The sequence below is a fragment of the Dromaius novaehollandiae genome, chromosome 10 (assembly GCF_036370855.1).
Source record: "Dromaius novaehollandiae isolate bDroNov1 chromosome 10, bDroNov1.hap1, whole genome shotgun sequence".
In the NCBI taxonomy this organism is placed as follows: domain Eukaryota; kingdom Metazoa; phylum Chordata; class Aves; order Casuariiformes; family Dromaiidae; genus Dromaius; species Dromaius novaehollandiae.
In genome coordinates, this window is record NC_088107.1 from 25781735 (window position 1) to 25809233 (window position 27499).

The window sequence follows — 27499 nt, forward strand, 5'->3', positions numbered from 1 at the left end:
AGCATGGCCATGAGCCGTGGTGAGGTTTGGCCATGAAGGACACCTCAAGCCAGCGCTCGAGTGCTTTCCGTGGAGGGACTCAGGCTGACCCTGAGAGACATCTCTCCCTGCAGGTTATGGCAGACGCTCCGGAGGTGGTGGGCTAAGTTCAGGGAGAACGTGAAGGCTGCGCAGTCCCGTAAGGGAGACGAGAGTCAGGTCTGCAGGGCCGAGGCAAAGCTCCACAGCAAGGAAGGATGCTAGTGAGCTGGAGGCAAGCGCCTTGGGGGCAGGAGTGAGGGCTGTGACAATGTTGCTAGTTCTGATGCTGGTCAGGCTGCACCACAGCCTCCGTCAGCTGCCTTGGAGCCTGGGAACGATGGCAGGTTCATGGTGAGCAGGACGAAGCCAGAGAGCGGGTTGGTCCCCTCCAGTGTGGAAAGGGCAAGCGGTCACTCTCTGGGATCTCCATAGCCATGTGCGTAGGGGACTTGAGTGGGCCTTCACGCTTCTTGCAGGCGGGGGTCTGGGCTCTGCTTGGGCAGTGGAGAATCTCCTGCAAACAAGCAGATCAAGGTGTAGGAGGGAGATCAAAGAGGTTCCTGCGTCCTTCCCTGAAAGTGACCCACACCCAAATGGACCTGTTTTGCGCAGCAGCTTCATTGCGGAGGCCAAAAGCCTGCATGGGCTGCTTCTTAGGAGTGGCTCGGGGCAGCGAGCTGCAGCGTGCGGCTGTTTCTCCTGGGTGAGGGATGGCGTGGCGCATTCAAGGCATTTTCATTCCAGAGCAACGTTGGATCGGTCTCCCGGAGCAGCTGGGAGCCATCGTACTGTGGAAGAGCTGGGAAAATCCCTGAACTCCAGGGAAACGTGAGTCGCCCTGCTGTTGACTTTGGTGGAGATGGCGTCCTGGCCTCAGGCGTGCCAGGAATACTGAGCTTGTGTCCTCATTCTTCCTGAAGTGCCACTTTCCTGAAGGGCATTTCCAAATGGTTTGCGTTATTGCTGAAGCCCCTGGTGCCTCTAGGCAGTCGCATGCTCCTGCCTTCCAGCCCTTTTGTGGCTGGTCAAGGGCCCTTGTGACTCAGCACATCCCCAAAGAGGTGAGGGAGGAAGGACCCGCCTAAAGGTCCTCAGGGCCAACGTCCTGCTCCAAACAGGCCAAACTTCCCAGCTCCACCCGGTGGCTCAGGGTCTGAGCACCGACACGCACGGAGATGCCAGTGTCCCTCGCGCAGCCTGTGTCAGGGCTGCACCGTACTCACTGAGGCTTGTTTTCCCATTGCCAGAGCTGGGTTTTCCCTTCCCCGCCTCCCCTCCGGGCCTTCTCTCCTCCAGGCTGCACAAAGCCAATGCTGTCGACCTCTGCTCCTACGGCATGGGCTTCAGCCCCGCCTGACTGAGTCTGGCCCTGGGCCTGTTGCTCTCTCCAGGTTTCTGATGCGTCTCTGGTCCTGGGGGACCCAGACAGGGCACTGCAATGCAGGTGTTGCCCCAGCAGCAGTGAGAAGGGCAGAGCATCGATCGCTTTGCTCAGCTTGCATTGAACCGTTTGAGTTGGAAGGGACCTCTGTGAGTGAGCTAGTCCAATGCCCTGCTCGAAGCAGTGACGACTACGTCGGGTTGCTCAGGGATGTGTGTAGGCAAGCTTTTTCCTCTCCCCAAGAAGGGCAATCCAGCAACCACGCTCTTCCAGGGCTTGACCACCCCCATGATGCAAAAGATTCTTCATCTTAATCTGTGTTATATGTAGCTGGACTTTACAGTGCTACAGCTTGTGTCCTCTGCTCCTTGCCCAGTCACTGTGAGCTCCAGAAGCGCCTTCTTTTCTTTCTCCTCCCGTGGGGCAACTGCAGAGAGGAATGAGATCTCCCCTGAGCCTTCTCTTCCTAGGGCGGCCAAAAGCTAGGTCTCCCAGCCTCTCCTCATATGTCACATGCACCAGACCCCTAGTCACCCTGGTGACCCTGTCTTCCTGCCCGGGACTCACTCCACAAGGGCAATGCCTTTCCAGTACTGGAGATTCAAGACCGGGCACACTGTCGGTCTCCCAGGTGCCAAAGAGAGGGGAAGGGTCGCTGCCCTAGCCCTCGCCCTCGCCCTCAGCCTTGCCCTCGCCCTCGCTGTCACCGTTGCCCTGCTGGCTGCAGCTTGCCAACGCAGCCCAGGATGTGGCTGTCTGTCCTCGCAGCCAGAGCATAGTGCTGGCTCAGGTTTGGCTTCTTGTCCGCCTGGCCCCACCAAGACCCTTTTAAGCAAGCTGCTTCCTAGCCAGTCGGCCTCCAGCCTGCCCTGTGTTATTTCAGCCCAGGGGAGGACGAGCCTTTGCCGTTGTTGACCTGTAGGCACTGGCTGTCAGCCCCTTTCTCCAGCCTGGTGAGTTTTCCCTGAATACCAGCCTGGGCCTCCAGTGTGCCAGCTGCATGTCCCCGGTCTGGCCTCTTGTAAGAATGTACTGAAAGTACCCTGTGGCACCGTTCAAGCTGCTCAGGACACTGTCCAGTCCGGTGTTGAATATCTCCAGTGATGGAGACTCCACAGCCTCTGTGGGCAGTGTGTTGCAGCGCTTGGCCACCCTCATCATCAGCAATTTTTTTCTTATGTGGAGATGAAATTTTCTGTGTCTCCATTTGTGCCTAATGCCCCTTGTATGCTCACTGCATGACACTGAAAAGAGTCTGGCTCCATGTTTGCTACACCCTCCCACAGGTGTTCATGCGCACGGAGAAGATCACCCCCCTCCTCGCCTTCTTCAGGCTAAACAGTGCCAGCTCTCTCAGCCTCTGCTCGTAGGACAGATGCTCCAGCCCCTTCATGCTCTTTGTGGCCCTCTGCTGGGCTTGCTCCAGAAGGTCCATGCCTGTCTTGTCCTGCGGAGCCCAGAACTGGACGCAGCACTCCGCATGTGGTCTCGCCAGGGCTGTGCAGCGGGCAATCATCAACGCCCTTGACCTGGTGGCTCTTCGTGATGCAGCGAAGGATGATGCTGGCTTTCTTGTTGCAGAGGAACCTTGCCGGCTCATGTTCAACTTGGTGTCCACCCAGAGTCCCAGCTCCTTCTCTGCAAAGCTGCTTGCCAGGCGGTCGGCTCCCAACAGGTACTGCTGCATGGGTTATGAGCGCTGAGGGCCCTCTGACTGGCACTACACCCTTCTGGTGTATCGGCCACCCCTCCCCGTTTCGTATCATCTGCAAACCTGCTGAGGGTGCGCTGGGGTCCCATGATCTAGGCCATTAATGAAGAGGCTGGAGAGCACTGGACGCAGTATCGACCCCTGGGGGACGCCACTGGTGACTGGCCTCCAGCTGGTCTTTGTGCTGCGGATCACAGCCCTTGTGATAAACAGCATCTGCTGCTCTCCCCTCATCCACTAACTCAGCCATCGCATCGTAGAAGGCCCGTAGGAGTGCATAGTTGTGCATGTCCCGCCTGTTCAAATATTGCCTAGCCTGATCCTCCTCCACTGAGGGCAAGTGTGCCTGGGCCTGGACTTTCCCCCTGGTTTCAGGGACCTGGGATTCCTGACGTGCGGTCACCCCGGTAAAGAGCAAGGCAAAGAAGGCCGTCAGTACCTTGGCCTTTTCTTTGTCCTTTGTGACCGGGTCGCCTTTGCCAGTGAGCAGAAGGCCCCTGCTTTCGCTGGTCTTTCTTCTGCCGCTGAGGTACCCGTAGAAACACCTCTTGTTCCCCTTCACGTCCCTCCTGAGATTAAGCCCCAGGTGGCCTTTGGCCTTCCTAACCCCATCCCTGCATGCTTGGAGAGTGTCTCTGCGTTCTTCCCAGCTCACATGTCCCTGCCTCCACCTGCTGTATGCTTCCTTTAGATGTCGGCGTTCCTCCAGGAGCTCCTTATGCACCCATGCGGGCCTCCTGCGGCCTTTGCTTGTTGGGATGGACCATTCTGGAGCTTGAGGAGGTGATCCTTCCTTGAAACTCAGCCATCACTCCTGGACCCCTCTTCTCTCCAGGATGGTGTCCCATGGGATTCTTCCAAGCAGATCCCTGAAGAGGCCAAAGTCTGCTCTTCTGAAGTCCAGGGCTGTGATTGTGGCTTTGGGCTTTCTCTCCTCCGCTCAGGAGCCTGAACTCCATCTCGTGACCACTGTGCCGAGGTTGCTCCCAGCCTTCCCGTTCCCGACCAGTTAGGTCTTCTTTGTTCGTAAGCATGAGGTCCAGCAGAGCACCTGCCCTCCTCAGCTCCTCCGTCGCCTGTGTCAGGCACTTGTCGTCAAGACCCTCCAGAAACCTCCTGGATGATCCGTCTTGGACAGGGAGCTCTCTGTGATAAAAGCTCACAGCACAGGCATTTCCACAAGGTGAACGCAGGATCTCCTCTTGACAGGGAAGGGAGTTAAACCAGAGCATGGGTGGCCCCTCCTTGCTTGGCCAGCCTCTGAGAGGAGCAGCAGAGCAGCCTGATGCTCCCCGGGGGATGCATCAGAAGCAGGTCTGACCCCCAGCACAGCACTTCTCCCAGCAGCAGAGCTGCAGTCTGCTTCCCTTGGCCCTGCTGCCCTCCTGAGCCAGAGCTCTCCAGAAGGGACCCCCCAGGAATGACGGCGCTACCCCGCTCTGCGCTCTGGAACTGGAGCTGTGAGTTCACATCTCAGTGGGGCCTCAAGCTGCTGCTTCTCTGGTGGCTTTCCTCAGCGTGTTTGCATTTTTATACCCGTGCATGGCTGTTGGGTAGATTGCTTTATGCACTCTGGTCCTCCTTGCTTCCCTGCCCTCCGGCTCTGTTCTTTCAGCGTGACTGAACCCATCCTGCGCCTGGGGCTGACAGCGGTGTCCTTTGTCCTGCCCTTTCCCCATGCCCGCCTCTGTAGTCGTTCTGGGCCCTGGCTCCCCGCATCTTGGTGCTGCCACCAAGAGGGAACTTGGCAGGCTGGAGAAATGAGCAGAAAGGAACCTCATGAAGCTTGACAAAGGGAAGTGCAAGGTGCCGCACCTGGGGAAGAATAACCCCATGTACCAGTAAAGGCTTGGCTCTGAGCAGCAAGGAGGAGCTTTGCAGGGGAAGACGCAGGTGTCCGAGCAGGCAGCAGGTTGAACATGAGACAGCAATGCGCCCTCATGGCAGAGAAGGCCAACAGCATCCTGGGCTGCAACAGGAAAAGCGTAGCCACCAGGCAGAGGAGGTGATCCTTCCCCTCCACTCAACACAGGTCAGGCCACATCTGGAGTGCTGTGTCTGGCTCTGGGCTCCCCAGCATAAGAAAGACATAGACGTACAGGAGCAAGCCCAGCAAACAGCCACAAAGATGAAGAAGGGACTGCAGCATCTGTCATAGGGGGAGAGGCTGGGACACGTGGGATTGTTCAGCCTGGAGAAGACAAGGCTCAGGGGCGATCTTATCAACATACACAAGTATCTGATGGGAAGGTGTAAAGAAGTCAGAGTGCGACTCTTCTCGGTGATGCCCAGCGACAAGACAAGAGGCAACAGGTACACACTGAAACAGAGGAAATTCCGTCTCAACAGAAGGGAAAGCTGTTTTATTGTGAGTGTGGTTGAATGCTGGAACAGGCTACCCAGAGAAGCTGTGCTCCCACCCTTGGAGATAGTCAAAACCTCCCAGGGCACAGTCCTGGGAAACCTGCCCTGTCTGGCTCTGCTTTGAGCGGGGTTTGGACTAGATGATCTCCAGAGGTCCCTTCCAACCTCAACGGTTCTGTGATACCGTGCTCCTGTGACTTGCCTTTGCCCTTGTTGAACTGCAGGTGGTTCCTGTTGGCCCCCTTCTCCCACCTGTCGAGGTTCTCCTATTACCAGCGCTGCCCTCCAGTTTCTCGGCTGCATTGGCCCCGCCCCAGACTCGTCTCTCCAACAAATGTGCTACAAGCACCCTCTGTCCCACTGTCCAGGTCACCCCTTAAGACGTTAAAGCCCGTTGGCACCCCGAGTGATCCCTCAGGGACGACACTGGGAAGCAGCCACCAGCTGGCCTTTGTACCACCCAGCACAAACCTTTGAGCCTGACAGCCCAGCCCATTTGCCACACAAGTCAGCATCCAGGTCTCCTCTCCGCAACTCAGCAGACTAGCTCCAATGATACTGAGAGACCATGCCAAAGGCCTTGCTGCAGTCAGGGATAACAAGGGTAGCAACAGCGTTGCAGCAGTAAAAGCTCTTCCTGCTGTTGGTTATTAAGTCTCCGGCCAAGTTTTCCCTGTTCATGAGGAGCAGGTCCAACCTCAGCCTCCTGTGTCACATCTCAGAGATATGCAAAGAAGTTTTCCTTGGCTCATTTGGCTGGTTGGAGCAGGAGGTGGATAAACAGGGTTCATGGCCCAGGCAGGGACTCTGGTCGGACCTATGGTCTGGGCTGGGGATTGAGGGACCTGCAGGTGTGCATGTACGTGTGAATCAGGAGAGGAGGGGGTGTCCACTGTGGCACTGCAGTCCTGACTAGCCCACGAGGAAGAAAGGATTGGGCCATTCGTGGTGGTGACGCCAGCGTGAGTGGGTGTTTCTGTGGGTGCTCATGAAGGCACTGCTCTCTGTCTGCATTCATACATGTGGCCAGGTCATGGGTGTGTATTCTGTGTGAGTGTGTGTGTGCGCGCGTGCACACGTGCCCATTGTGAAAGCTTGCTCAGCCTTGCCCCGGGCTGACCTACGAATGGGAGTGGCAGCCAAGAGGCTAGGAAGGAGAAATCCCCCAGGTCTTCCAGACCGCTGGATTTGTCTTCGCTGAACAAGCACCAGCCTTCACCTCCTCTCCACCTGCACAGCGGTGAAGGTCCCCGCTTGCCACCAGGAAGCTGGGGGTTTAGCTCCCTGAAGGGAAGGAAGAACCAGCTTTGTCCCCAGGACACCCACACTCCTGTGGGGGGACCTCTCTGTGTTCCTGTCTGCCTGGTGATCCACAGCCTTCTCTGCTCCTCAGGCGCACTTTGTGAGGTCTGGATGCTAAGAAAGCAAAGGAGAAGGTGAGAGAAGATGCTAAGAAAGCAAAAGAGAGGGCAGGAGCAGCACAGGCAAGGGGCTGAGGAGCAGGACAACTGCCACCAGCCCTGGAGCACCGCACAGAGGGGAGTGCTGGTGGAAGTGTGCAAAGTGAGAGGCCTCAGCTGGGAGGGGACTGGGAAAAAAGGGCCTTAGCAGAGGATGGTTTTGATCCATCGACCTCTGGGTTATGGGCCCAGCACGCTTCCGCTGCGCCACTCTGCTCCCCCCAGGATCTGGGTGGGGAGCTTGCAGAGCCCTCCCTGCCGCTCCTGCACACTGACAGCACCAGCGCTTGGGCTCAAGGGGGCTTCTGTTCCTCTTGCCTGGGCCTGAGCCTGGGCCTGGGCCCATGGAGGAAAAATGTCTCCCCAGGAAGCCCAAAGGCTGTGTGCCCGAGCTGAGGCCCCCTTGGTTTGCCCTTCTGACACTGTCTCCTGCGCATCACACATGGGAGGAGTCTGTGTTTGCCCCACTGAGCTGCCTCTGCAGGGGAGGACAGAAACTCCCTTGCAGTGCAGCCTTGCTTTTGCTGACCCTGACAGCCCAGCAGCTGCCCCTAACACTGCACCAGGGCCACGGAAATGACAGAAATGCCTCCTATGCATCCCTGGAGCCATACATTGGATTTCAAGCAAGATCAGCCTCTTGACTTGGGTTGTGGTCACCATCCAGACAAAACCGTGCACAGGCAGACCTCTACAGTGGCTCATTCTCGGACATCAAACTTTCTCTTTCCCCCCACTCGTCTACGTCCCTCCGGTTCCCTTCACCCCACCATTTGCCCTTCCACGTAGCTCACCCCTCCTAACGCCTCCCCTGAGTTCTTTCTCCAGCTCTCTAGAGCCGGAGGGCAGCCACGCCAGCAGACAGTGCCGTTTGTGTGTCTCCTGTTTCCACTGTCTCAAAACTTCAAGATCGGGGTCCTTGGATTCCTTGCAGTCTTTCCTCTTCAGCTCCTGCTCTTGGGCTCTCTGCTTTCTCTTCCGTCTTAAGAGACCTGATACATGGAGCTCCCTTCCCTTCCTCCCCTCCAGCCACAGAGATGCCAGAGGGAGAGTCAAATGCTGCTCCGGCATCAGCATATCCCAGATGCCACCCTGACAACCAGGCGCTGGGAGCTGCAGCCGTAGCCCTGGGGTTACGCCTCTGAAACCCTGGATGCAGGCACTTCTCCTTCGCAGCGCAGGTCCCAACCCTAGTGCTTAGAGCCCCCAGGCCTCAGAGGCAGGCAGGGAGGAAAGACTCCTCACCCTGGGGAGGCAGCTGGAACTCCGGGACTTCCCCAGCAGTGCTTCCTCCGCGGGGCTGGGCATCTGGTGGCGCCTCTTGTCCAGTCCACCTCACTGCACAGCAGGGACTGGGAGGTAAATGAGACACCTCCCTCAGAGTCCCAGGTGTGGTGAATGCGCTCTGAATGTGCTCATCTGTTTGTGGGTGCCCAGCTGTGGTGTGTCCCAAGGATGGAAAGGAAAACCCCAACACAGTCTGGCCCTGAAACTCGCAGCAAGCTGGATGACGTTGCACAGGGCACGTGATCACTGCTGCCAAGAGGTTTGGGGCGGGTAGCTGCGGCTGAGCGAGGAAGGCAATGGATGTGAAGTCCAGGGGAGTTTCCCCACACAGGTTGGAATCCTGCCAGCTACAGGGCACCGTCCTCTTCTGGGCTGCCTGGAGCGACGAAGCTCCAGCCCTGGACAAAGCCCCGCAGCCGCAGTCCCTCCAGCTGCACAGCATGCCCAGTGCACCCCCCATCCCTCTAGTCATCCTCAGCTTCCCCCAGCATCGCCAGGGTGTGTGGGAACCACCTTTCTCCTTTCCCAGCTGCACAGGCTCACAGCTTTCCTGACAGAGGACTGCTCACCTATGGGGAGGGGTGGATTTTCTTCAAAGGGGCATGTTTTCCCACGCGGCCCGAGCCGAGATGTGTGTGCTTCTGTGACGGGAAGGGAGGCCCCCCACGTGGAAACGTCTGCAAGTTTTTGCAGCAGCAGGAGAAGAGATGGGGGAAGGGAAAGACCCTATCCAAATGCCGCTTCCTGTTCTTTTTCCTTCTGCTACATCTTCCTCACCTTTCGGACTCCTGGGATAGTCCTGAAAGCTCAGAGAGGGTCAGATGGTGCCTGGGAGGAGCAGGAGGAGGCAGGTGTAGCAGGCAGGACGAAGCCAGAGAGCGGGTTGGTCCCCTCCAGTGTGGAAAGGGCAAGCGGTCACTCTCTGGGATCTCCATAGCCGTGTGCGTAGGGGACTCAGGGCCAACGTCCTGCTCCAAACAGGCCAAACTTCCCAGCTCCACCCGGTGGCTCAGGGTCTGAGCACCGACACGCACGGAGATGCCAGTGTCCCTCGCGCAGCCTGTGTCAGGGCTGCACCGTACTCGCTGAGGCTTGTTTTCCCATTGCCAGAGCTGGGTTTTCCCTTCCCCGCCTCCCCTCCGGGCCTTCTCTCCTCCAGGCTGCACAAAGCCAGTGCTGTTGACCTCTGCTCCTACGGCATGGGCTTCAGCCCCGCCTGACTGAGTCTGGCCCTGGGCCTGTTGCTCTCTCCAGGTTTCTGATGCGTCTCTGGTCCTGGGGGACCCAGACAGGGCACTGCAATGCAGGTGTTGCCCCAGCAGCAGTGAGAAGGGCAGAGCATCGATCGCTTTGCTCAGCTTGCATTGAACCGTTTGAGTTGGAAGGGACCTCTGTGAGTGAGCTAGTCCAATGCCCTGCTCGAAGCAGTGACGACTACGTCGGGTTGCTCAGGGATGTGTGTAGGCAAGCTTTTTCCTCTCCCCAAGAAGGGCAATCCAGCAACCACGCTCTTCCAGGGCTTGACCACCCCCATGATGCAAAAGATTCTTCATCTTAATCTGTGTTATATGTAGCTGGACTTTACAGTGCTACAGCTTGTGTCCTCTGCTCCTTGCCCAGTCACTGTGAGCTCCAGAAGCGCCTTCTTTTCTTTCTCCTCCCGCGGGGCAACTGCAGAGAGGAATGAGATCTCCCCTGAGCCTTCTCTTCCTAGGGCGGCCAAAAGCTAGGTCTCCCAGCCTCTCCTCATATGTCACATGCACCAGACCCCTAGTCACCCTGGTGACCCTGTCTTCCTGCCCGGGACTCACTCCACAAGGGCAATGCCTTTCCAGTACTGGAGATTCAAGACCGGGCACACTGTCGGTCTCCCAGGTGCCAAAGAGAGGGGAAGGGTCCCGGCCCTAGCCCTTGCCCTCGCCCTCAGCCTCGCCCTCGCCCTCGCTGTCACCGTTGCCCTGCTGGCTGCAGCTTGCCAACGCAGCCCAGGATGTGGCTGTCTGTCCTTGCAGCCAGAGCATAGTGCTGGCTCAGGTTTGGCTTCTTGTCCGCCTGGCCCCACCAAGACCCTTTTAAGCAAGCTGCTTCCTAGCCAGTCGGCCTCCAGCCTGCCCTGTGTTATTTCAGCCCAGGGGAGGACGAGCCTTTGCCGTTGTTGACCTGTAGGCACTGGCTGTCAGCCCCTTTCTCCAGCCTGGTGAGTTTTCCCTGAATACCAGCCTGGGCCTCCAGTGTGCCAGCTGCATGTCCCCGGTCTGGCCTCTTGTAAGAATGTACTGAAAGTACCCTGTGGCACCGTTCAAGCTGCTCAGGACACTGTCCAGTCCGGTGTTGAATATCTCCAGTGATGGAGACTCCACAGCCTCTGTGGGCAGTGTGTTGCAGCGCTTGGCCACCCTCACCATCAGCAATTTTTTTCTTATGTGGAGATGAAATTTTCTGTGTCTCCATTTGTGCCTAATGCCCCTTGTATGCTCACTGCATGACACTGAAAAGAGTCTGGCTCCGTGTTTGCTACACCCTCCCACAGGTGTTCATGCGCACGGAGAAGATCACCCCCCTCCTCGCCTTCTTCAGGCTAAACAGTGCCAGCTCTCTCAGCCTCTGCTCGTAGGACAGATGCTCCAGCCCCTTCATGCTCTTTGTGGCCCTCTGCTGGGCTTGCTCCAGAAGGTCCATGCCTGTCTTGTCCTGCGGAGCCCAGAACTGGACGCAGCACTCCGCATGTGGTCTCGCCAGGGCTGTGCAGCGGGCAATCATCAACGCCCTTGACCTGGTGGCTCTTCGTGATGCAGCGAAGGATGATGCTGGCTTTCTTGTTGCAGAGGAACCTTGCCGGCTCATGTTCAACTTGGTGTCCACCCAGAGTCCCAGCTCCTTCTCTGCAAAGCTGCTTGCCAGGCGGTCGGCTCCCAACAGGTACTGCTGCATGGGTTATGAGCGCTGAGGGCCCTCTGACTGGCACTACACCCTTCTGGTGTATCGGCCACCCCTCCCCGTTTCGTATCATCTGCAAACCTGCTGAGGGTGCGCTGGGGTCCCATGATCTAGGCCATTAATGAAGAGGCTGGAGAGCACTGGACGCAGTATCGACCCCTGGGGGACGCCACTGGTGACTGGCCTCCAGCTGGTCTTTGTGCTGCGGATCACAGCCCTTGTGATAAACAGCATCTGCTGCTCTCCCCTCATCCACTAACTCAGCCATCGCATCGTAGAAGGCCCGTAGGAGTGCATAGTTGTGCATGTCCCGCCTGTTCAAATATTGCCTAGCCTGATCCTCCTCCACTGAGGGCAAGTGTGCCTGGGCCTGGACTTTCCCCCTGGTTTCAGGGACCTGGGATTCCTGACGTGCGGTCACCCCGGTAAAGAGCAAGGCAAAGAAGGCCGTCAGTACCTTGGCCTTTTCTTTGTCCTTTGTGACCGGGTCGCCTTTGCCAGTGAGCAGAAGGCCCCTGCTTTCGCTGGTCTTTCTTTTGCCGCTGAGGTACCCGTAGAAACACCTCTTGTTCCCCTTCACGTCCCTCCTGAGATTAAGCCCCAGGTGGCCTTTGGCCTTCCTAACCCCATCCCTGCATGCTTGGAGAGTGTCTCTGCGTTCTTCCCAGCTCACATGTCCCTGCCTCCACCTGCTGTATGCTTCCTTTAGATGTCGGAGTTCCTCCAGGAGCTCCTTATGCACCCACGCGGGCCTCCTGCGGCCTTTGCTTGTTGGGATGGACCATTCTGGAGCTTGAGGAGGTGATCCTTCCTTGAAACTCAGCCATCACTCCTGGACCCCTCTTCTCTCCAGGATGGTGTCCCATGGGATTCTTCCAAGCAGATCCCTGAAGAGGCCAAAGTCTGCTCTTCTGAAGTCCAGGGCTGTGATTGTGGCTTTGGGCTTTCTCTCCTCCGCTCAGGAGCCTGAACTCCATCTCGTGACCACTGTGCCGAGGTTGCTCCCAGCCTTCCCGTTCCCGACCAGTTAGGTCTTCTTTGTTCGTAAGCATGAGGTCCAGCAGAGCACCTGCCCTCCTCAGCTCCTCCGTCGCCTGTGTCAGGCACTTGTCGTCAAGACCCTCCAGAAACCTCCTGGATGATCCGTCTTGGACAGGGAGCTCTCTGTGATAAAAGCTCACAGCACAGGCATTTCCACAAGGTGAATGCAGGATCTCCTCTTGACAGGGAAGGGAGTTAAACCAGAGCATGGGTGGCCCCTCCTTGCTTGGCCAGCCTCTGAGAGGAGCAGCAGAGCAGCCTGATGCTCCCCGGGGGATGCATCAGAAGCAGGTCTGACCCCCAGCACAGCACTTCTCCCAGCAGCAGAGCTGCAGTCTGCTTCCCTTGGCCCCGCTGCCCTCCTGAGCCAGAGCTCTCCAGAAGGGACCCCCCAGGAATGACGGCGCTACCCCGCTCTGCGCTCTGGAACTGGAGCTGTGAGTTCACATCTCAGTGGGGCCTCAAGCTGCTGCTTCTCTGGTGGCTTTCCTCAGCGTGTTTGCATTTTTATACCCGTGCATGGCTGTTGGGTAGATTGCTTTATGCACTCTGGTCCTCCTTGCTTCCCTGCCCTCCGGCTCTGTTCTTTCAGCGTGACTGAACCCATCCTGCGCCTGGGACTGACAGCGGTGTCCTTTGTCCTGCCCTTTCCCCATGCCCGCCTCTGTAGTCGTTCTGGGCCCTGGCTCCCCGCATCTTGGTGCTGCCACCAAGAGGGAACTTGGCAGGCTGGAGAAATGAGCAGAAAGGAACCTCATGAAGCTTGACAAAGGGAAGTGCAAGGTGCCGCACCTGGGGAAGAATAACCCCATGTACCAGTAAAGGCTTGGCTCTGAGCAGCAAGGAGGAGCTTTGCAGGGGAAGACGCAGGTGTCCGAGCAGGCAGCAGGTTGAACATGAGACAGCAATGCGCCCTCATGGCAGAGAAGGCCAACAGCATCCTGGGCTGCAACAGGAAAAGCGTAGCCACCAGGCAGAGGAGGTGATCCTTCCCCTCCACTCAACACAGGTCAGGCCACATCTGGAGTGCTGTGTCTGGCTCTGGGCTCCCCAGCATAAGAAAGACATAGACGTACAGGAGCAAGCCCAGCAAACAGCCACAAAGATGAAGAAGGGACTGCAGCATCTGTCATAGGGGGAGAGGCTGGGACCCGTGGGATTGTTTAGCCTGGAGAAGACAAGGCTCAGGGGCGATCTTATCAACATACACAAGTATCTGATGGGAAGGTGTAAAGAAGTCAGAGTGCGACTCTTCTCGGTGATGCCCAGCGACAAGACAAGAGGCAACAGGTACACACTGAAACAGAGGAAATTCCGTCTCAACAGAAGGGAAAGCTGTTTTATTGTGAGTGTGGTTGAATGCTGGAACAGGCTACCCAGAGAAGCTGTGCTCCCACCCTTGGAGATAGTCAAAACCTCCCAGGGCACAGTCCTGGGAAACCTGCCCTGTCTGGCTCTGCTTTGAGCGGGGTTTGGACTAGATGATCTCCAGAGGTCCCTTCCAACCTCAACGGTTCTGTGATACCGTGCTCCTGTGACTTGCCTTTGCCCTTGTTGAACTGCAGGTGGTTCCTGTTGGCCCCCTTCTCCCACCTGTCGAGGTTCTCCTATTACCAGCGCTGCCCTCCAGTTTCTCGGCTGCATTGGCCCCGCCCCAGACTCGTCTCTCCAACAAATGTGCTACAAGCACCCTCTGTCCCACTGTCCAGGTCACCCCTTAAGACGTTAAAGCCCGTTGGCACCCCGAGTGATCCCTCAGGGACGACACTGGGAAGCAGCCACCAGCTGGCCTTTGTACCACCCAGCACAAACCTTTGAGCCTGACAGCCCAGCCCATTTGCCACACAAGTCAGCATCCAGGTCTCCTCTCCGCAACTCAGCAGACTAGCTCCAATGATACTGAGAGACCATGCCAAAGGCCTTGCTGCAGTCAGGGATAACAAGGGTAGCAACAGCGTTGCAGCAGTAAAAGCTCTCCTTCTTGCTCTCGATGTCCCTTGCCAGTCCCAACACAAGTCGAGCTTTGCCTTTCCTAAGACCATCGCAGCATGCCCAAGCACTGTGGCTTTATTCCTGCTGTTGGTCATTAAGTCTCCGGCCAAGTTTTCCCTGTTCATGAGGAGCAGGTCCAACCTCAGCCTCCTGTGTCACATCTCAGAGATATGCAAAGAAGTTTTCCTTGGCTCATTTGGCTGGTTGGAGCAGGAGGTGGATAAACAGGGTTCATGGCCCAGGCAGGGACTCTGGTCGGACCTATGGTCTGGGCTGGGGATTGAGGGACCTGCAGGTGTGCATGTACGTGTGAATCAGGAGAGGAGGGGGTGTCCACTGTGGCACTGCAGTCCTGACTAGCCCACGAGGAAGAAAGGATTGGGCCATTCGTGGTGGTGACGCCAGCGTGAGTGGGTGTTTCTGTGGGTGCTCATGAAGGCACTGCTCTCTGTCTGCATTCATACATGTGGCCAGGTCATGGGTGTGTATTCTGTGTGAGTGTGTGTGTGCGCGCGTGCACACGTGCCCATTGTGAAAGCTTGCTCAGCCTTGCCCCGGGCTGACCTACGAATGGGAGTGGCAGCCAAGAGGCTAGGAAGGAGAAATCCCCCAGGTCTTCCAGACCGCTGGATTTGTCTTCGCTGAACAAGCACCAGCCTTCACCTCCTCTCCACCTGCACAGCGGTGAAGGTCCCCGCTTGCCACCAGGAAGCTGGGGGTTTAGCTCCCTGAAGGGAAGGAAGAACCAGCTTTGTCCCCAGGACACCCACACTCCTGTGGGGGGACCTCTCTGTGTTCCTGTCTGCCTGGTGATCCACAGCCTTCTCTGCTCCTCAGGCGCACTTTGTGAGGTCTGGATGCTAAGAAAGCAAAGGAGAAGGTGAGAGAAGATGCTAAGAAAGCAAAAGAGAGGGCAGGAGCAGCACAGGCAAGGGGCTGAGGAGCAGGACAACTGCCACCAGCCCTGGAGCACCGCACAGAGGGGAGTGCTGGTGGAAGTGTGCAAAGTGAGAGGCCTCAGCTGGGAGGGGACTGGGAAAAAAGGGCCTTAGCAGAGGATGGTTTCGATCCATCGACCTCTGGGTTATGGGCCCAGCACGCTTCCGCTGCGCCACTCTGCTCCCCCCAGGATCTGGGTGGGGAGCTTGCAGAGCCCCCCCTGCCGCTCCTGCACACTGACAGCACCAGCGCTTGGGCTCAAAGGGGCTTCTGTTCCTCTTGCCTGGGCCTGAGCCTGGGCCTGGGCCCATGGAGGAAAAATGTCTCCCCAGGAAGCCCAAAGGCTGTGTGCCCGAGCTGAGGCCCCCTTGGTTTGCCCTTCTGACACTGTCTCCTGCGCATCACACATGGGAGGAGTCTGTGTTTGCCCCACTGAGCTGCCTCTGCAGGGGAGGACAGAAACTCCCTTGCAGTGCAGCCTTGCTTTTGCTGACCCTGACAGCCCAGCAGCTGCCCCTAACACTGCACCAGGGCCACGGAAATGACAGAAATGCCTCCTATGCATCCCTGGAGCCATACATTGGATTTCAAGCAAGATCAGCCTCTTGACTTGGGTTGTGGTCACCATCCAGACAAAACCGTGCACAGGCAGACCTCTACAGTGGCTCATTCTCGGACATCAAACTTTCTCTTTCCCCCCACTCGTCTACGTCCCTCCGGTTCCCTTCACCCCACCATTTGCCCTTCCACGTAGCTCACCCCTCCTAACGCCTCCCCTGAGTTCTTTCTCCAGCTCTCTAGAGCCGGAGGGCAGCCACGCCAGCAGACAGTGCCGTTTGTGTGTCTCCTGTTTCCACTGTCTCAAAACTTCAAGACCGGGGTCCTTGGATTCCTTGCAGTCTTTCCTCTTCAGCTCCTGCTCTTGGGCTCTCTGCTTTCTCTTCCGTCTTAAGAGACCTGATACATGGAGCTCCCTTCCCTTCCTCCCCTCCAGCCACAGAGATGCCAGAGGGAGAGTCAAATGCTGCTCCGGCATCAGCATATCCCAGATGCCACCCTGACAACCAGGCGCTGGGAGCTGCAGCCGTAGCCCTGGGGTTACGCCTCTGAAACCCTGGATGCAGGCACTTCTCCTTCGCAGCGCAGGTCCCAACCCTAGTGCTTAGAGCCCCCAGGCCTCAGAGGCAGGCAGGGAGGAAAGACTCCTCACCCTGGGGAGGCAGCTGGAACTCCGGGACTTCCCCAGCAGTGCTTCCTCCGCGGGGCTGGGCATCTGGTGGCGCCTCTTGTCCAGTCCACCTCACTGCACAGCAGGGACTGGGAGGTAAATGAGACACCTCCCTCAGAGTCCCAGGTGTGGTGAATGCGCTCTGAATGTGCTCATCTGTTTGTGGGTGCCCAGCTGTGGTGTGTCCCAAGGATGGAAAGGAAAACCCCAACACAGTCTGGCCCTGAAACTCGCAGCAAGCTGGATGACGTTGCACAGGGCACGTGATCACTGCTGCCAAGAGGTTTGGGGCGGGTAGCTGCGGCTGAGCGAGGAAGGCAATGGATGTGAAGTCCAGGGGAGTTTCCCCACACAGGTTGGAATCCTGCCAGCTACAGGGCACCGTCCTCTTCTGGGCTGCCTGGAGCGACGAAGCTCCAGCCCTGGACAAAGCCCCGCAGCCGCAGTCCCTCCAGCTGCACAGCATGCCCAGTGCACCCCCCATCCCTCTAGTCATCCTCAGCTTCCCCCAGCATCGCCAGGGTGTGTGGGAACCACCTTTCTCCTTTCCCAGCTGCACAGGCTCACAGCTTTCCTGACAGAGGACTGCTCACCTATGGGGAGGGGTGGATTTTCTTCAAAGGGGCATGTTTTCCCACGCGGCCTGAGCCGAGATGTGTGTGCTTCTGTGACGGGAAGGGAGGCCCCCCACGTGGAAACGTCTGCAAGTTTTTGCAGCAGCAGGAGAAGAGATGGGGGAAGGGAAAGACCCTATCCAAATGCCGCTTCCTGTTCTTTTTCCTTCTGCTACATCTTCCTCACCTTTCGGACTCCTGGCATAGTCCTGAAAGCTCAGAGAGGGTCAGATGGTGCCTGGGAGGAGCAGGAGGAGGCGGGTGTAGGTCTGCATGCGTTGGTGGTATAGTGGTGAGCATAGCTGCCTTCCAAGCAGTTTACCCGGGTTCGATTCCCGGCCAACGCACGCACGCGCCCTTTTCTCCTTCCAGGCGCCTGCTGCAGAGGCACTTCCACCTCCTGCTAGAAAAGAGTCCAGCTTTCACCAACAAGTTCATGTTCCCTGGGGGAGCCACTCCCCTTAGTGCATGCACAGGCAGGATGGGGCACCCCCCCAGAGCCCAGGAGAGACAGGCCTGGCTTCAGCAATGCCTGCCTTGGTGAAAGTGCATGCCAGGGACTGGAGTCAAGCAGAGATGGGCTGCTTGGCAGGCGGCTGTGCTCATCACAGTGAAAGAAGTGCTTGCAGGCACATGCCTCTGCCCCACTTCTCCCAGCGCCCACGTCAGTCCTGCCTCCCCCTCCCTGCACACAGCCTCTGGCCGCTCCTCCACGTTTCACACCCCAAGCATCTCTGCCTGCTCCCAGGCCTGTAAGAGCGGAAATACCCCAGCGCCGCTGCTGCTTCCCACATGAACGCACCCACCCAGGCACTTCTGTAGAGACATTCTCCCGGCTGCACTGGCTGTACTGGGATCCGTGCCTGTGCTGAGCGAGCCAAGAACACTGCAGCCCACCCATGGCTTCCATATCATGGACACACAGCCCTGTCAGAGATCACCCTCAGGGCTGGTGTGAGCAGAGCAGCACAGAGGGAAGGCACAGTCCCCACAGCCCTGGGCGGAGAGGCACCAGCCTCTGCTCTGCCCCTGTCCTCCCTCCCCAGACACCCGCCTTGGCTTCTCTTGGCAGAGTCTCTCCATGGGCCGTCTCCTCACCCATGGATGGGTCTCGCCCGTCTCTTTGTCTGTGGGGCTCCACACTTTCTCTCCCAGGGCCCCCAGGTGAGGGTGCTGAAGAGAACTGCTGATATGGCACCAGGACTGCTTGGGGCAGCTACGGGCTCCCAGCTGAGACCAGTGCTGACTGCCTGCTGAGGAGGGACTCCACGCTGACGGCCTCTCTGCACTGCTGACACGTGGGCCAGAGGAGAGGGATTTCCTGCCTGGCCCAGAGCTCAACCTGCTGCTGTTGGACGTTGTACCTGGCAAGCAGAAGATTAATGCCCTGGAAGGTTAAAGATGAAGATTGAAAATAACACCTCAGAAAATTGCTGTGAGGAGTACAGTGTGTGTGTGTGTGTGTGCGCGCATGTGTGTGTGCGTGCGTGTGTGTGTGTGTGCATGGGTGGGTGGGGGCGGGGGGGATGAGTGGGCTTGGCAGTGTTCCTTTAGAGTGCAAGAAGGGAGAGGTGCCCACAGGCTCAATTTGCACTCCAAGCTGTGCGGGGAGGGGATGTTCACATGGAAAAACCCCAGAGCCAGGCGTGGGGCTGCCCACGGTGCCTGATCTACACTCCCAGCCCTAACACACTGCCTCTGCCCACCCAGAGCATCCAGGGGGCTGGGCCATTTCTGAGGCAGGAAAAGGTGGCCCTGAGAGGCCCCACAGGGGCAGCGCTGTGGCGCCAGTGGGGAGGACATCTGGCTGCTCCCCAAAGGCTGGTGGCCTGAGCCCACCCCAGGACGCCGTGCCACGAGCAGCGGAGCTGGGGAAGTGGTGCTTCCCGACTCGCCAGGTTCTGCCCAGCTTGTGCTTCCCCAGCCACCAGCCAGGCCAGCTTTGGAGGTGGGCAGGAACAGGAGGGCAGGGGCAGAACTGGGGCCAGCAGGAAGGCCGTGGGGCAGGAAACATCAGGAACCACCCCCTCCTGTCTGCTGGGGAGAGGCAGCCAGAGACAGGCTCCAGAGGGGACAGCCTTCAGAGCAGGAGCTGCCTTGCGGATGGCAAGGCCACCGCTGGAACGGAGCTGTCCCCTGGTCTTCTGGGGTTTGCATCTGCCCAAGGAGGGACTGGCAGCCTCCCTGCCCAAAGAAAGACTGTCTCCTATGCACAGAGCCAGGCTCACCAAATGGCACAAGGACCTGTACATGGGTGCCCAAGCAGGCACATGCATGGAGAGAGAAAGAGGCGGTGGCAGTGCCTGAAGCCATTGGGTGTAGCGGGGCTTGCAGGCAAGAAATCAAAGGTGCCAAAGCGTGCTGCTGGGACCTGCAGACCCACGAGTTTCCTCTGGCGTCCTCGTTGGTTTACGACAGTGTCAGAGCCCTGAGGAGCCAAGAGCAGGTGACTGTGGGCATCTTGAACCGCCTGCCCCGCGAGTTCCTTTGGTTCTGCCATTGAAGAATTCCCTTTTGCATTCTCACAGCCGGAAGAAGTTTCCTGACCATGTGCCTTGGGCCCCTCTGCTCCCTGCTCTGAAATGCCTCCAGCTCCTGCTGTTGCCTCCAAAGAGCCCAGCGCCACAAGGGGAGAGGTCCTGCCAGCAGCCAGCTCTCTGTGCCCCACGCACAGGAGGAGCCTGAATCAATCCCCCCACCCCCTCCCCGGCTCAGGCAGGCTCTAGGGAGAAGAGCGGAGGCTGGTCAAGAGGTCAGGATGGCCGAGCGGTCTAAGGCGCTGCGTTCAGGTCGCAGTCTCCGTGGGAGGCGTGGGTTCAAGTCCCACTCCTGACAGACTTCTGCCTGCCAGTCTTTTCCTTCCCCAGACTGGGAAGTGTGGAGACTTTCCTCCCAGAAATCCTTCTCCGCGCATGCTGTGCTCTCCAGTCTGCGCCGCTCAGAGAAGCCCATGGCTTGTGGTGAAGGAGCGAGGGGAGTCCCTCGGGTCGGATCAGCTCCCTGAACGGGCTCTGGGGTTGATAGGATTTGCACCTCTGCTGTCCCCAAAGAGGTCAGGGCCTCGGGGCTGGCACCCATTTCAACTCCTGCCTAGCTACTGGCTCTCATCCTCCCACCTTCTCGTAGGTACTCAACGGCTGCAATTAGATCCCCCCAAAACCTTCCCATCTGGGTCCCGCCTAAACAAGGGCAGTTCCCTCAGCTTCCGCTCACAGGGCCAGTGCCTCCCGCGCCGGTGCCAGGCCCCACCCTGGCAGGCTGCACTGCCAGCTGCTCACAAGGACCCCCAAGGGCCTGTCCAGCAGAGCAGCTCCCCACCCAGTCAGTCCCCAGTGCAGGGCAATTGGTCCATGCAGGCGCTGGACTTTGCGTTCCTCCTTCTGGAGGTCCACCCCCCTCAGACCATGACGTCCCAACTTGGATGCAAAGATGCTGTGGCAGACCATGTCCAAAACCTTGCTAAAGACAAGGGAGACAACATCGCCTGTTGTCCCTCCATCCATGGATGGATATAGTGAAGAGGACTTGCTCCACGGCCTTCCAAGGGACTGACGTGAGGCTGAGTGGCCTGGGGTTCCCCAGATAGTCTTTCTTCCCCTGTTTGGAGACTGGTGCAGCACTTGTCTTTCTCCAGGCATCAGGGACTTCCCCTGCTCTCTGCTCCCCAATCTGCAGAGCCCCCAAGATGTCTCTTTCTGTCTTGAAGGTACAAGCCAGCTTTAGGGTCTCAGCTCAAATGTTGTCTTTGTGTGTGTGTGTGTGTGTGGACTTATTCACAGGAGAAAGAGCTGTGGTGGGAAAGTTTCCTGCTCATGTGACAATCCCACCTCACTGCCTGCCCTGGGGGAAAAGAGCTTTCCTGTTAAACGGTTGCAGAGTGGAAGGGAAGTGTCCAGATGGTGCGTATGGTGACAGCCCAAGAAGGATGACTTCTCTTTCTCATTCTAGCTGGGTTGTTTCAGAAGTGTGTTAACACCCCGCTCTTCCAGTTTGATCTGTCATTAGAGGAGAGACTAACAGGGCGGGGATTCATTAGCCAGGAGAAGACCATGCTGAGGAGGAACTTATCAATGTGTATAAAAGCTAGGCAACAGTGATGAATTCAGAAGCCTGCGGCGGGAGCCTTCACAGGGCTACTGGGAAGCTCTCAGGGCAGAGATGGAGAAATTTCAGGAGTCTGGTGGCAGGAGAGAGTGAAACTCTGGGAAAGGAAAAAGAGAAGGGAGCGAGGAGAGGGGGAATCCTTATCTTGGAGCTCAGCAGTGAAGGATTTTCTTTGGAAAGCTGCCTACTTTCCTGCGGAGTCATTGTGGGACACGCCACGTAATGTGGAGAGTCTGATCTCACACAAGATCATTTCCCCCATAGCAGGCATGAGGCTGGCACTGTGAGGGTCAGCTGAGAAATGGAGGTAGCAAGCACTAGAGAGCAGTGTGATGGCGTTCAGTATTTGCTTCCTGGAAGTACCTCTACATTGGAAAAAGAGAAGGGAGCGAGGAGAGGGGGAATGAAGGGCTGAAGAGCTGCATGAGCGAGGGCACGTGATGCACAGTCCAGCTTGTGTGCTAAACGGGACAGTGTTACTAGCGAACTTAGCCTGAAAAGAGGATTTGTACCACACAGATTGCCTTCAGCTCATGCCCCTCCTCATGGTGAGCATGGCTATCAGCCATAGTGGAATTTAGCCATGACGGACACCTGAAGCTCAACAGCAAGGAAGGACCCTTTCACCGTGACTGATCCCACGAACCCATCCTGCCCCTGGGACTGACAGCAGTGCCCCTTCTCCTGCCCTTTCCCCATCCCCGCCTCTGAAGCCGTTTTGGGCGCTGGCTCCCCGCATCGTCTCTCCTCCCTTGTCCCTGACGGCCGGTTCTGCCTGAGGGATCCAGCGCTGGGTCGCAGAAGAGCTGAGGTGGGAAGGAACCTCTGGAGGCTGTCTAGTGCACTCCCATGCTCAAAGCAGGGTCCAGCAGAGGGGGCTGCTCAGGGCCTTGTGCAGTCAGGTTGAGAATGGCTGCGAGGATGGAGCCTCCAGAAGCTCTCTGGGGAACCCATTCCCATGTTTGACCACCCTCACAGGAGAAGAGTCGTCTTCTGTGCGCTTAAGTGGGATTTGCTGTATTGCAGCTTGTGCCTGCTACTGCTTGCCCTGTGGTGGGGCCCCAGTGAGAAGCAGCTGACTCTTTCCTCTTCACTCCCCTGCCCCTGCCCTCTCCACCGCCTCAGGTACTGATGCATATCAGTAAGGTCCCCCTGAGCCCTCCTCTTCTCTTCTCTTCTCTTCTCTTCTCTTCTCTTCTCTTCTCTTCTCTTCTCTTCTCTTCTCTTCTCTTCTCTTCTCTTCTCTTCTCTTCTCTTCTCTTCTCTTCTCTTCTCTTCTCCAAGCTGAACAATCCCAGCTCCTGCCCAGCCTCTCCTGCTTTGACAGATGATCCAAGGCCTCAACCATTTTCGTGGCCCTTTGCTGGCCTCACGCCAATAGGTCCATCTTCCTCGTACCGGGAAGCCCAGAATGGGACACAGCACTCCAGCACTCCAGGTGGTGTCAGCAGTGCTGAGGAGAGGCAAAGGGAAGGATCTGCTCTCTTGAGCGGCAGGCAATTCTCTTTTCCCTTTCTTGCTGCCAGGCCTTTCATCCTCGCCACTCATCACACCCTTAGGTCTGCCTTGCCTTCCTGACACAAGCGTCACTCTCAGGAGATGCAACATCCGATGGGATGCTGAAGTTCAAAGAGGACGCAAGGAGTCACCAAATCTGCCTGGTTTTGAGGGTCCGCATTCCCTTGTGCAAGGGCACATTTGCTGACTGCTGAAAATACCTATTGCCACCCTTCCCGGCACGCTCCCTTACGGCCTCTGCCCTCCACCTCTCTGCATCCTGCCCCTGCACAGCAGCACAGCAAGCAGCTGAAGGCAGGTTCACCTGCAAGCAGCAGAAGGGCTCCAACTCCACGTCCTTCTCGAGGGCAGTGGGCTGCCTGGCGGGCTTCCAATGTATGGAAAGAGGGAGGCAGCTCAGCACAATTCCTAAGACACGTTCAAGGCCCACCGGGTACGTTGGCAGAGGAAAATGAAGACCCCTGAAGGGAGATTGTGAGTGCTTTTGGTGGAGGGCCTCACAGCTGACCCTGAGAGCCATCGGGGGGCCGGGATGACCAGGCAGCAGAGTCATGCTCTGTTCCTCTGAGGCTCACAGAGACTGAAAAGTCGCCTTTGCCTGTGGCCTTGATAGTGCCGGTCTTCCATCCTTCTGAGCCCATTTGCTTAGTTTTGGTGCTCTGGGATCCATTGAGGGAGCTCCACCCAAATCTGGCAGTGCCCCATGCTTACAGGTACCTGATTACACGTGTCCCATGTGCTGGGAGAGGGGAGGTAGTCCCTCCCCAGCTGCCGGCAGAGAGAAGTAAGCTCAGGACAGAGGGCAATGCTTTTGCAGGCAGAGCGGGTGGCTAACGGAGGCTGGAGGAGAAAGAAACAGCACCACAAGTCTCCAGCTATGCTGCACAACGTCTTTAATGAGAAGGGAGGCAAAAGGGCAGTGAAGCAGTACAGAGAGCAAGACACACATTCCCAGGGTTCAGTGAAGCACAGAGAATTGCTCGTTTCCCCAGCACAAGCACCAGGCAAAGTGCTTGCCTCTTCCCATTCCCCCTCTACCTTGTGGCAATCACGTCCCCACAACAGCAATTCCTAACCCTGGTACCCTGTGCCCATCAAGCGGAGATGCAGCCAAGTGGAAGAGCAGGAGCTCTTTCCCGAGGAGTTTGGAGAAAAGCAGAGCCAGAGGCAGCGTGGCAAGACCTGCCATGCAGCGAGGCGCAGCGGGCACCGTTGGCTCGCCCCAGGTGGGATGGGGGTACCCAGCTCGTCTGCAAGCCATGGCCGTGCTTGCAGTCTCGGGTGCCCATTTCCTTCCAGGTTCCTGGGTGGTGGCGCCGAAGGGGATGATCGTCTGGCTTCAGCAGTTTAGACTGCAGCGGGGGGGAGGCAGACACAGTCCGACCGCGCCCAGATCAAGGGAGCCGCCAGATGTGATGGGCACCCCCGCAGCACTGAGGGAGCTGCCAACAGCAGCTGACAGAGAGGATCCCACGGCTGTGCTCTGAGGGAAGGAGGTGAGAATGGGGCCAGGCAGGGTCACCACGACCGGGGAGGCCTGGATGGCAACCGTCGAGTCAGCGCAGCGGGCGATGCACGGCTCATTGCAGCTGCTTGCAAGTGGGGTTGGGCCAGAGGTGCCGCAGGGGCGTGGCAGGCAGGGTCTGAAGCAAGACATCTCTCTGTGAGGGAGGCAAAGCTGAAACACAGAGCAGGGGAGGGAAAAGAGGGCAGAAGTTGGAGGACCCCGGATAATGCTGAGTGCGTGGCAACTGCCCCGTGCCTGGGTTTGGAGCAGAACTGATTTAGCAAGGCCAGCCCCATGCTTGGACGAGATCCCGCAAGGAGCTGCAGGCATGGTTTGGGCAAGCCCACAATGCCTTCCCCTAGCTCTTCGTCTGCCATGCCACACAGGCCTTCCCCTGTGGCTGTCCTATTGGAAACCACCAAGCTGGAAGAGCTCTGCTCCCTCTTCTCACTCAAGAGGCTGCCCTCGTCCCTGAGAGCGGGGGGAGGCTGCTGAGGCCTCCCTTCACTCCTGCTTCCAGAGCGACCTCAGGACGCACGGTCACATGCCCTCCGAGTCACACAGCACGGGAATGCTGACCAGCTTTTCACGTGAAATGCATCAGAGTGGGCTTAAAGCAGCTCTGCAAAGACCGCTCATACCACATCTCCAAAAGAAATGTTTCTGCCTTCAAGATGGCAGGGGATGCACTGGGCTATTTGGTTAGGGACGACCTGCTGCAGGTGGAAATTCTGGGGCACTCGCATGCCCGCAGCTGAACCCAGAGATCCCCCTTCTGCTTGAATGCACCCTCCTCTTCCCAGCTCTCCATCACCACCCCGCTGGAAAGGAGAAAGAGGTAAAGGACCTTAAACATTTCTTTTCAAGTGCCAAGCTTGCCAGCCACCTATCAAGGTTGAGTAGCCAGCATGAGAGCCGTTCAGCCCGTAGGAAGAGAGGGAGCGGAGCCAGGCTTACCTAGTTCCCCAAGGAAAGTGAGGCAAAGAGAGGAGGATGGCAGAGCCTGGCGCAGCACAGGCTTTTATGCTGTGTCCCAGAGCCCCAGGGGGCCCAAAACATTCCTTGCTCATGAAGCACCCAAACACTCGTGGCTGCTGCTGCTTGCAGAGCTCTCGCTGGTGATTAAGCCCTTGCCTCTCTCAGCTGAAATGTTTTGCTCCCACTTCATAGGAGTTGATGGTGGAACGACTCATCTGTGTCGCAGCCACCCCTGCGGACTCCTAGGGCCCGTGAAGTTGGAGGTGTCAGGCTCGCTGTCCAGAGAGGTTTTTAAGCGGATTTGCGTCATGCGGATTGCCTTTGGCTCCTCCGCCTCTGCCCGTGGTGAGCATGGCCATGAGCCGTGGTGAGGTTTGGCCATGAAGGACACCTCAAGCCAGCGCTCGAGTGCTTTCCGTGGAGGGACTCAGGCTGACCCTGAGAGACATCTCTCCCTGCAGGTTATGGCAGACGCTCCGGAGGTGGTGGGCTAAGTTCAGGGAGAACGTGAAGGCTGCGCAGTCCCATAAGGGAGACGAGAGTCAGGTCTGCAGGGCCGAGGCAAAGCTCCACAGCAAGGAAGGATGCTAGTGAGCTGGAGGCAAGCGCCTTGGGGGCAGGAGTGAGGGCTGTGACAATGTTGCTAGTTCTGATGCTGGTCAGGCTGCACCACAGCCTCCGTCAGCTGCCTTGGAGCCTGGGAACGACGGCAGGTTCATGGTGAGCAGGACGAAGCCAGAGAGCGGGTTGGTCTCCTCCAGTGTGGAAAGGGCAAGCGGTCACTCTCTGGGATCTCCATAGCCATGTGCGTAGGGGACTTGAGTGGGCCTTCACGCTTCTTGCAGGCGGGGGTCTGGGCTCTGCTTGGGCAGTGGAGAATCTCCTGCAAACAAGCAGATCAAGGTGTAGGAGGGAGATCAAAGAGGTTCCTGCGTCCTTCCCTGAAAGTGACCCACACCCAAATGGACCTGTTTTGCGCAGCAGCTTCATTGCGGAGGCCAAAAGCCTGCATGGGCTGCTTCTTAGGAGTGGCTCGGGGCAGCGAGCTGCAGCGTGCGGCTGTTTCTCCTGGGTGAGGGATGGCGTGGCGCATTCAGGGCATTTTCATTCCAGAGCAACGTTGGATCGGTCTCCCGGAGCAGCTGGGAGCCATCGTACTGTGGAAGAGCTGGGAAAATCCCTGAACTCCAGGGAAACGTGAGTCGCCCTGCTGTTGACTTTGGTGGAGATGGCGTCCTGGCCTCAGGCGTGCCAGGAATACCGAGCTTGTGTCCTCATTCTTCCTGAAGTGCCACTTTCCTGAAGGGCATTTCCAAATGGTTTGCGTTATTGCTGAAGCCCCTGGTGCCTCTAGGCAGTCGCATGCTCCTGCCTTCCAGCCCTTTTGTGGCTGGTCAAGGGCCCTTGTGACTCAGCACATCCCCAAAGAGGTGAGGGAGGAAGGACCGCCCTAAAGGTCCTCAGGGCCAACGTCCTGCTCCAAACAGGCCAAACTTCCCAGCTCCACCCGGCGGCTCAGGGTCTGAGCACCGACACGCACGGAGATGCCAGTGTCCCTCGCGCAGCCTGTGTCAGGGCTGCACCGTACTCACTGAGGCTTGTTTTCCCATTGCCAGAGCTGGGTTTTCCCTTCCCCGCCTCCCCTCCGGGCCTTCTCTCCTCCAGGCTGCACAAAGCCAATGCCGTCGACCTCTGCTCCTACGGCATGGGCTTCAGCCCCGCCTGACTGAGTCTGGCCCTGGGCCTGTTGCTCTCTCCAGGTTTCTGATGCGTCTCTGGTCCTGGGGGACCCAGACAGGGCACTGCAATGCAGGTGTTGCCCCAGCAGCAGTGAGAAGGGCAGAGCATCGATCGCTTTGCTCAGCTTGCATTGAACCGTTTGAGTTGGAAGGGACCTCTGTGAGTGAGCTAGTCCAATGCCCTGCTCGAAGCAGTGACGACTACGTCGGGTTGCTCAGGGATGTGTGTAGGCAAGCTTTTTCCTCTCCCCAAGAAGGGCAATCCAGCAACCACGCTCTTCCAGGGCTTGACCACCCCCATGATGCAAAAGATTCTTCATCTTAATCTGTGTTATATGTAGCTGGACTTTACAGTGCTACAGCTTGTGTCCTCTGCTCCTTGCCCAGTCACTGTGAGCTCCAGAAGCGCCTTCTTTTCTTTCTCCTCCCGCGGGGCAACTGCAGAGAGGAATGAGATCTCCCCTGAGCCTTCTCTTCCTAGGGCTGCCAAAAGCTAGCCTCTCCTCATATGTCACATGCACCAGACCCCTAGTCACCCTGGTGACCCTGTCTTCCTGCCTGGGACTCGCTCCACAAGGGCAATGCCTTTCCAGTACTGGAGATTCAAGACCGGGCACACTGTCGGTCTCCCAGGTGCCAAAGAGAGGGGAAGGGTCGCTGCCCTCGCCCTCGCTGTCG

General features: G+C 57.8%; 4 non-coding genes across 4 annotated transcripts; 2 read left to right on the top strand and 2 right to left on the bottom strand.

Annotated features, from left to right (window-relative positions):
- Positions 1–7082: 7082 nt before the first annotated feature.
- Positions 7083–7154, bottom strand: TRNAM-CAU (transfer RNA methionine (anticodon CAU)). Its single transcript has one exon. It is a non-coding gene; the product is annotated as a tRNA-Met (tRNA).
- Positions 7155–15243: 8089 nt separating this feature from the next.
- TRNAM-CAU (transfer RNA methionine (anticodon CAU)) lies at positions 15244–15315 on the bottom strand. The gene has a single exon. It is a non-coding gene; the product is annotated as a tRNA-Met (tRNA).
- Positions 15316–17250: 1935 nt separating this feature from the next.
- On the top strand, positions 17251–17322 carry TRNAG-UCC (transfer RNA glycine (anticodon UCC)). The gene has a single exon. It is a non-coding gene; the product is annotated as a tRNA-Gly (tRNA).
- Positions 17323–19727: 2405 nt separating this feature from the next.
- Positions 19728–19810, top strand: TRNAL-CAG (transfer RNA leucine (anticodon CAG)). Its single transcript has one exon. It is a non-coding gene; the product is annotated as a tRNA-Leu (tRNA).
- Positions 19811–27499: the final 7689 nt, after the last annotated feature.